Here is a 7,013-nt window from a genome sequence, read left to right as displayed (position 1 = left end):
GCATGGAAAACTATGCAAGTTTCTCAAAACAAAAATAAAAACAAAACAAAATACAAAAAGCAAAAACCTAAAAATGGAACTACCATACCATCCAGCAATCCCACTATTATGTATCAAAAGGAAATAAAATCAGTATATTGAAGAGATATCTGCACTCCCATGTTTATCATAGCTCTATTGACAATAGCCAAGATATGGAATCAATCTTAGTGTCCCAACAGTGATAAATGAATAAACCAAATGTGGTGTATACACACAATAGAATAGGATTTAACCATAGAAAGAATGAAATCCTGTGCTGCGGGCTGAAGTCCCCCTCTGACATGATCCCCCAGCTCCGGCTGGCTTCAGGCCTGGCCGCGGGCCCCTACAGCTGGGTTTCCTGCGTAGTCCCTCCCTCAGGATCCCCCACCCTCTGCCTCCCAACAGCTCGGGCTTTTGCGGTCCCCGCGGCTGCTGCTTCTGCTGCCACAGCTTGGAATTAGAGATGCCTGGTCCTGCTCTCAGGGCAGAACCACGAATTCAGCTGCAGCTGCGGTGGGCGATGCTCCCGCTCAGTCGTCGGGCGCTGCCTCAGAGCTTGCCCAGTCCGCCATGCCAGGAGCCAACCCGCATCACAGCGCCGAGTTGCTCCTGCTGGCGGCGGCCAGGGAGGGCCTGGAGCAGCGGGACATCTCTGGGGAGCGGGCGAGGGAGGAGCCGCATCCACCATGTCCTCTCTTTCCTCAGGGATGTGCAGAATCACCATGAAATTATGACTGTCATCCTGTGAATTACCAATGGGAAAATTGGAGTCTAGAAAATGTTGCTACCATTTTAGCCCACCGGTTCCCCAATATCTATATTTGAGTGATGAAGTGCTCCCGAATGCATTTGCAGAAATTCAGCTGCCATGATAATTTTGTGAAAAGTAGTAAGTTTGGTTCCCCAGAACAGAATAGTGACTCTGGAGCTTTTAAGCACCTTTATATGTTATTAGTTAATGCTTTTAAGTTAGAGTAGTTTATCAAATAAAAATTTCAATGTTTGGAATAAGGACTCCGCAGCATCTAATTGTAGTCTGATACTACAAATCATTTCCAGGGAGAAAAAGAAAGGACCAGTGAAAAACCTGATGAGTTGGCCATGGGTTTTTATCCACCATCACTAAAGAATGCATCTTTTACTTTGACTGGATTCAATAAAGGTTGCGTTGTTTTGAATCAGTTTCTTTTTGAATGGAAAGAAGCCTAGAAAGACAAGAACATAGATGCTTTCATTAAAAGCATAAGAACAATGTATTGGCTGGATGGTGGTCATTCCCAAGGAAGCAATACGTGGGTTACTTATCCACAAGTCTTGAAAGAATTTGCACAAACACACATCCATGTAACACTTTGTCAAGTATGTGATCCAATACGATCTTGGATTGGAAAGGAGCAAAATAAATTTGTTTAGATACTTGGGGATATTTGTTTGGAGGTGACGAGCCGAATTCATTTCACAAAGGAAGCTCCCACCATAGAGATTCACTTCAGAGTTCATGAAGTATTTTGAGGCTACGAGTGTATTAATATACTTGTTCAGTGGAAGAGCATAAGAACTTTGAGTGTTATAAATTCAGATACTAGAATGTAATTCATAAAATGTAATTCATTTTGGGGGGTATGGGGGGAAGCACACATTCTTCACATATGAGTATAATGTGCAATAGTATTTCTTGCTGATAAATGTGAGCAGTTTTCCATTTGGGTTGGGTTAGAATTAGTTAATTTGAAATCTAACAAAGAGGTTTGTTATAATACTGAAGAGATATAAGACCCTTAAAAATGCAAGTTACAGCATAGTTCTTGTAAAAGGTAACTTAAATTTTTTTTCTGTTGGAAATAGTTGATTTTCAGAGTAATGGTACTAATTTTGGTGACATTTTAACAGTAATTAGCTATTTTGTCACCTAAAACTTGAGTGAAAACATTTTGTTTCTCTTTAAACAAAAACAAAGTCTTAATGTTGTTTCCTATCATTTTGGAGCAACTATACCCTGCCTCTTGTGTTTTGTAAACTCATTGACTTATTCTTTAGTGTGCCACCAAGTACCTTTTTCTTGAGAGGCAAAATATATTTGTTTCCCAATATCCAAAAAGGTACAATAGCGTAAAGGTGGTTTTTAAAAACATAGCCAAGTGTGGTGGCATACGCCTTTAGTCCCAGCCACTTAGGAGACTGAGGCAGGAAGATGTTTTGAGCCCAGGCTGTAATGCACCAGGATCGTGTTTGTGACTAGCTGCTGCACTCCAACCTGGGCAACATATTGATACCTCATCTCTAAAACAAAGGAAACAAAACAAATTACATTTAAGCACTATCGCTTAATTTTTAATTGACAGTCTTTAATTGATTTTTTTGGATAAGACATTCTGGAGCTTCTTGAATCTTGGCCAATGACCAGTTGTTTTGGAAAATTGTTTTAAATTCAGCATATTTATGTATTTTGAATAAAAATATACTACAGGGAAAATTTCAAATTTTTCATTATATTAGTCTTTTTGAAAGAGAAAAACTTAGGTAAGCTAAATATATAATGCTCCATTTTTTCATGCTCTATTAAGAAGGAAACAGATTCCATGTACCTAAATCAATGTTTCTCCAGAATGATGACTTCGTCTGAAAAAAAAATTATCCTTGGCTAAAATTCAAAGTTACATTGCTGTAAGAAAAATACAAGGGAAAGTTTAGAGACACAAATAATTTAATTTGGACTCAAAAACTGAATTTGTTTAACATTGCTACATAATTTGGGTGAAGTTTTCTCCTGCCCCATTTTTCTTAACCTATGTAAATACATTTTAAGAAATCAAGATGTAATGAACATCAACCAACAATGACATTGGATTGTGTGATTACAATAGAAGGTGAGCTGTCTCTTTGTTATTAATAATTAGGTCTTGAACATCATGGAATAGTTAAACAGGGAAGTAACATGTTGCTTTAGGAATAAAAAAGAAGACACTGAAGCTTAATACCTTAATGACCCAGAAGACCTAAATTTACAAAGCCACATAAAATAAAAATGTTAATTTATTGGTTTCTTCACAGAATTATATTTTAATGACTCTATAAATACATTCCAAATATTCAGAAACTCATGAGAAAGAGTTCTTACTAAAAAAATGCTTAAAAATAACAACTCTTTTTGTTTATGTTTTGCACTGTTTATAGAGATCGGTCTTTTTGTAGTGTTCTGGCTCAGAAAGTGTGATTTGTTTTTTCATCTAAATGAGCTAAAAGACCTGCCTCTGAGAATTGGTTTGGGGGCCTGAAGACATTCTTCTGCCAGATAAGATGGGGTCAGAACAATTTACTCTGTGAAGATCATGTGGATGTGGGCCTATGATGGTGTGATATTGAGGTTTCCTGTAGTTTCAAACCCTAAAACCTTCTTATCTGATGTACCTATCGATTCCAAATGGTTCACAGTAATAGATTTTTGCTCAGCTGTCTTTAGGATTCCAGTTGGAAAAAAGTCAGTATTCATTTGTCTTTCTGTGAAAAGAATCAAAAGTACACTTGGATGGTAATTTCCCAAGGGTTTATTGAAGAACTTTCTTATTTATTTCTGGGCATTACCTCAAGACGTAATGACTCTGCATTTTCCTTGAAACTCTATTCTCATTCAGCATGTAGATAATGGGTTGTTACACTAGAGTACACTAAAGAGTGCTCTGAAATTAACAGAATATTATGAACAACTCTAGACACATAAATTAGAAAATCCAGACAAAATGGATAAAATAATTTTATTTGACAAAAATCAAGGTTAAGTGTTTGTTGTTATTTTCCTCAGTCTGTGAGCTGCATTGGACCTGGATAATCCAATTGAAGACTTACTTCTTGAAACACTTTCCTGTTTTGTTGAAGGCCCCACTCATTTTTTTTTTTTTTGACCTTTGTCATTCTACTCACTCTTTTCCACCACATCTCCAGTAATTCTTAGTCCTCTTCTCTCCCTATGTCCCTCTTTTCCCAGAGTGGTCCCACATAATTTCAAAGCTTTAGGTACCATGTCTCTGTTGATGATTCCCAGGCCTGGGGCCTCTTCCCTGAGGGGAGCACTAGAAGTTATCCCTGAGTATTTTTTTTCTTCTCACATCCCCATGAAACTCCACAACAAGTCCTGTCATACCAAGTATGAGTTACTGAGCAGGCATTGCTGGGACATGTGACTATTGCAACAGCAGAAATAAATCAGAGACCTCCTTCCTACTGAGCCTGTATATGACTTCCAGTCCTCTTTAGGACAGGGTTCCAAACAGCCACAAATTCAGTGTTGTCAGCTTACAAGATCAAAGCTAACCTTGTACAGCACAATGGAAACTGTACTAGCAGCTTCTATAAAAAAATTAGCCACCAAAATTATATGATGAGCTCTGTGCAAGAACTTGGTATCCCAAAATTCTTCCTGGTAAGGACTCAGAGCCAGATGGCTGCATTTTCTTTCTCTTTGCTTATTCCCCTTCTAACCGACATGAATATTGGTGAAACAAACAAAGTTATTAAAATTGCAACAATGTGGGCCACACCAACATAAGTAAGTGAATAAATAATGTAATATTGTAAAAAAAGACAAAACAATTTGCACGGTCTGATGACAGCTCTGTCACATAGGTTCATTAAAAACGTTCAGGAGAGAATTTGGAAATTATAAATTTTAAAAATAAAAATAATACTTTTAGTTTGTTTAAAGTTAAAAAAAAACATGTTTAACAATAATTTGACACACAGAAAATTTAAATCTTAGCTATCCTGAAACTTCAAGTCTCTAGAATGAGACCTTCCCCAAAGGTTCATGTCACTCAAATATTATTACAGTTTAATAACTTTTAATGCAAAAAACTTTTAATGAATAATGCAGTTTATGAAATATTATAGATTTACAGAGAAAGGATGAATCACTATAATACTACATATATTAATTTTATAACATTATATATCCTATTATATATGCACTATTGGACACCTACAATGAGTCAAGCACTGCCATGAGAACTTTGCATTCATTCTCTCTCAAGAATTCTCTTTGAGGTAGATTTCAGTATCTTCAATTAAGAGGCTAATTTATAAACAATACATATATTTGAGGAAGAAACTATTTAAAACATGAAAGACTTTCAAAATTACAATGTTGAATAAGAACAGAACATTACAGAAGTATATACAGCATGCACCTTTAAAGAAAGCTTTAAAACTTACAAAGTTAAACAATGTATTATTTAGATACCTACATATGTAGTATAATTAATAATAAAAGTAAAAGGAATTATACTTTCTCAAAACTTAAGATGAATGATGATTTTCCAAGGTAGAGAGGCAAATAATTATATTTGGGAAACACTGTGTAGATAATACAGACAGCTTCAAATGTACGGGTAAAGTTTTATTGAGTAGTTAATAGGTACAGGGTGTTGAATTTATTTTTCTACACTTAAACACAAACGCACACACACACACATGATTTGGCCCTTTAAATCCATGAATAACACATCTGCGAATTCAAACCAACCTTGAGTAAAATATGTAGTTAAGCATACAATGTTTACTTTTGTATTGAACATGTACAGACATTATTGGCATTATTCCCTCAGCAATACAGAACTATTTACATAGCATTTATGTTGCTTTAGATATAATAAGTAATCTAGAGATGAATTAAGTAGTATAAAGGAGATTATGCCTAGGTTATATGAAAATAATCTTTCTCTTGGCCAGGTGCAGTGGCTCACACCTGTAATCCCATTACTGTGGGAGGCCAAGGCGGGCGGATCACCTGAGATCAGGAGTTCAAAGCCAGCCCACCCAACATGGTGAAACCCAGTCTCTACTAAAAATACAAAAAATTAGCCCGGCATGGTGGTGGGTGCCTGTAATGCCAGCTACTCAGGAGGCTGAGGCAGGAGAATCACTTGAACTCAAAAGGTGGAGGTTGTGGTGAGCTTAGATTGTGCCACTGCACCCCAGCCTGGGCGACAAGAGCAAAACTTTGTCTCAAAAAAAAAAAAAAAAAAAGAAAGAAAAAAAAGAAAATAATCCTTCTCTTTATATAAGAAACTTAAGCATCTAGAATTTTGGTACCCCAAGGGTGTCTTGGAACCAATCCCCTGTGGATACTTGCTTATCCATAAGGACAAACATGTAATAAACAACTGTGTGTGTGTGCCTGTGTGCATGTATTTGTATGTATAATTTTACACATACAAATATATAATATAATACTAGTACTTGATATTATAATTTTTATTAGAAACGCTTGATATACACAAGCATTAGGTTTCTACGACATACAGTACAGTGCTTCATTTAAAGTCATTTTACACCTGTACAACAAACCCCCATGACACAAGTTTACCTATGTAACAAATCTGCACTTTTACACCTGAACTTAAAATAGAAGTTTAAAAAAATGTCATTTTTCAAGATCCTATTGATGACATTAAGTGGACACTTATTGAACATGTATTTTAGTGATGTTTAAGCCAATTAAGTCTGGATTTATGCAGTCTCATTTTACTTTTTTGTTGTTGTTGCTTATGCTTTTTTATGTCATATTCAAGAAAGTATTGTCAAGATCAAAGTAATAATTTTCCCACCTTGTAAAATACACTTGGAATATTTTATTCAAAAAAATTTATAATTATAGTTTTTACATTGAAATACTTGATAGTTTTTATATATGGTGCAAGAGAAGGGTCCTACTTTGTTATTTTTCGTTTGGTGGATAGTCAGTTTTCCAACATCATTCGTTGAAAAGACTATTCTTTCTCCATTGTGTGGCCATAGCAACTCATGTGCAGGTCATCTGATTATATTCACAAGGGTTTATTTTGGGGTTTCTATTCTATTTCATCACTTCTTTGTCTTTATATTAGTACCTTATTGTTTTAATTTCTGTAACTTTGTGATATGTCTTGAAATCAGAAAATATGATGTCTTTAACTTTATACTTCTTTTCTTCCTTTCTTTCCTTTCCTTTCCTTTCC

The 7,013-nt window shown here is 35.6% G+C and overlaps 1 pseudogene; it reads left to right on the top strand.

Annotated features, from left to right (window-relative positions):
• Window positions 1–323: 323 nt before the first annotated feature.
• Window positions 324–1,536, top strand: LOC115837058 (annotated as a pseudogene).
• The last annotated feature ends 5,477 nt before the right edge of the window (window positions 1,537–7,013 follow it).

Source organism: Nomascus leucogenys, chromosome 2, assembly GCF_006542625.1.
Source record: "Nomascus leucogenys isolate Asia chromosome 2, Asia_NLE_v1, whole genome shotgun sequence".
Taxonomy (NCBI): domain Eukaryota; kingdom Metazoa; phylum Chordata; class Mammalia; order Primates; family Hylobatidae; genus Nomascus; species Nomascus leucogenys.
Note: the sequence above shows the minus strand (reverse complement) of the source record. Positions and strands in the feature narration are given on the sequence as shown.